The following is a 2,500-nucleotide window of genomic DNA, read 5'->3' on the forward strand; positions in this document are numbered from 1 at the left end:
CGTGGTCGATAATGTCGTATACTACTCAGACTTACTCCCCGCTAACCGACCGGCCGCACTCATGCTCGTGCTCATGCTTGATACCGAGAACTCACCCCAGAACTCGCCGCTTCGTGCCTCGTCGATAACACACGGACACACACACACTCGTGGTCTTCAACAAACTTTTAATGAAATCTTAATTCTCCGTCTTTAGTCTCCATTTCCTGAAATGTATCATTACTGTTCGTACTAACACCCACTGTAAAAATGTCTAACTTGCAGTTTCTTGAGGTTTCTGGGTGAAACATGGAACAACTCATATAAAACAAAGCAACAACAACAATGAAAACAATAATAATAATAACAAACAATAACAATAGCAATAATAATAGCAACAATAACGACAAAAACAATAACTAAAATATACCTGGTAGGATTACATTTCATGTAATCCTATTTGAACTCAAGATATTGATAAAACATTGATAAAAACTTTTTATGTTTGCAGACAGAACTGAAATATTTTGAAGAAAATGAAAATGACAGCAATGGTTATAATGATGAAACTTAAAGCACATCATTGTCATTGTTTTTTTTTTGTTTTTTTTCGTACAGTTAACAATCTGATTCCGAAGAACTATGCTGATGGGAATAAATATTCCGAAACAAGAAAAAAACAATCAAAGTTTGTTTACGTCATTTCAGAATTTAATCTGCAAAGATTTAAGTCTTCATAGGGTTAAGGCTTGAAAGGAACAAACAACTTCATCATCGGCATCAGCAGCAGTAGTAGCAGCATCATCATTAGCAGTTGCAGTGAAAACACAACAATGATGATAGTTTGTTTATCAGTTGCAATAGAATGAGAATAAATCAATAAATAAATAGGTAAATAAATGTGTTACAAAACAAAGAAAAGGCAAAATAAAGTCTGCAAAAAGTATCGTTCATGTGAAAAGCAACTATATAATTCCCCCAAATGATATAAAACTGTGATAAATTATTCAGAGAGGATAGGAATTTTCCAAAAGTGTAGACTACCCTCAATGCAATATATGAATATTTTCTGCTTAGTCTGCTAGCAAAATTGGACGGACAAGTATTTCTGTTTTTTTTCATGGCATACTTGCTTTTCTTATTCAGTTTCAAAAAAAATATCTCTCAAGTCTGGCCTTCCTTCTCCGTTTCTACCTTGCACTTCAAGCAATACTTGAAGAAGTAAGTGATGGATTTGCTTGGAAAAAAAAAAAAAAAAGAAACAAGAAAAAAAAAGCAAAAAGCTAAATGCAAACAAACAAGAAAAAACATGATGCCAGCACTTTCAATGTTGTTTTCCATATTACATATTTAGCAATCACCACTAGACTGTAAAAAAAAAGTATGATAGTTGTAGGAGATTTTCATGATAAATAAATGTTACTTGTGAGGCGTGCATTTGACATAAAATGATTGAATGGATGAAGCATATGTTTTGCATAATATTGCTATATCTCAGATATACTTGGATGTGACACTTGGCTCAAAATAGCAGTTTATCTTGTACACACTGTCCAGTCAAGGATTTAGAAATTTCTACATATTTGCATTTGGAAGTACTATGAAGAATGTAGTTCTTCCTTTTCTCAATCCCCAGACAATTTTTCAAAACATCATTGCTGATACTCTTTGTTAACTCTATATTGCTGTAAAAAATTAAGCATGTCCGCTATCCAGCAGAATGCTTTGAGTTTCTTGATTAATCCAAGACTTAGTCAAAGAAAGCCATTTAATCATTTCTTTTATGTTGTGTATTTAGAATGATGGGATTTTTTTTCAAGTTTCTGAAGGCCAATCCCTGAATCACTGCATTTATGTCAAGAGTGAGAAGGTATTATTGTGTGACTTGGAAGGAACAAATATAAACAAAGGTATTTTTGTTTGTAAACACTGTTTTATCAGTATTATCACTGATTTTCATATCTTTTGGATTTGTAGTGACGCTACTGTGGAAGTTTCAGTGCACATGTGCAGAATTGGATTACCTCCAGTAGGCCGCCGGAAGTTCCCTCATGCGCATGTGCAGGAACTGCAACATGAAAGCGTACCCGCTAAATCGGTCTTTTTGGGAGAGCAGCCCTAAGGAGCAGACGTGACTAAAATTCTCTCAGGGAAAACCCTACACATAGAGAAGCTCTCTTCGAAGCAGGAACGGAGACTGTATTCTTCTTGGCTCACCCGAGTGAACATTTGCAAACCGTCCTCTGGACTTGGCTGCTGGTTTACCCTTAAGAAATATATATGTATATATTTTACCTGTGAACCCGACGAATAAAGTGTTATTCATTGTTATTGAAGACAGCCAGATTTTTGGCTCCTTTTCTTTGACTATTGTATGAGACAAGATAAGACCAGACACCCCTCAAGTGTTCCTGAAACTCTCATCTTGTTACAGATTCTTACAGAGCCAAAATTCATACATACATACATACACATGTCTTTTTATCTTTTTTCTTTTAACTTGTTACAATTATTTGGCTGT

At 34.7% G+C, this 2,500-nt stretch overlaps 1 long non-coding RNA gene across 1 annotated transcript in view; it reads right to left on the reverse strand.

Annotated features, from left to right (window-relative positions):
- The window catches only part of LOC118764460, a 12,806-nt gene that overhangs the window by 9,227 nt on the left and 1,079 nt on the right, over positions 1–2,500 (reverse strand). Inside the window, exon 2 of the long non-coding RNA XR_005000270.1 lies at positions 2,178–2,183. This is a non-coding gene — a long non-coding RNA (uncharacterized LOC118764460). The remainder of the gene's footprint in view (positions 1–2,177; positions 2,184–2,500) is intronic.

Source organism: Octopus sinensis, linkage group LG8, assembly GCF_006345805.1.
Source record: "Octopus sinensis linkage group LG8, ASM634580v1, whole genome shotgun sequence".
NCBI classification, from domain to species: domain Eukaryota; kingdom Metazoa; phylum Mollusca; class Cephalopoda; order Octopoda; family Octopodidae; genus Octopus; species Octopus sinensis.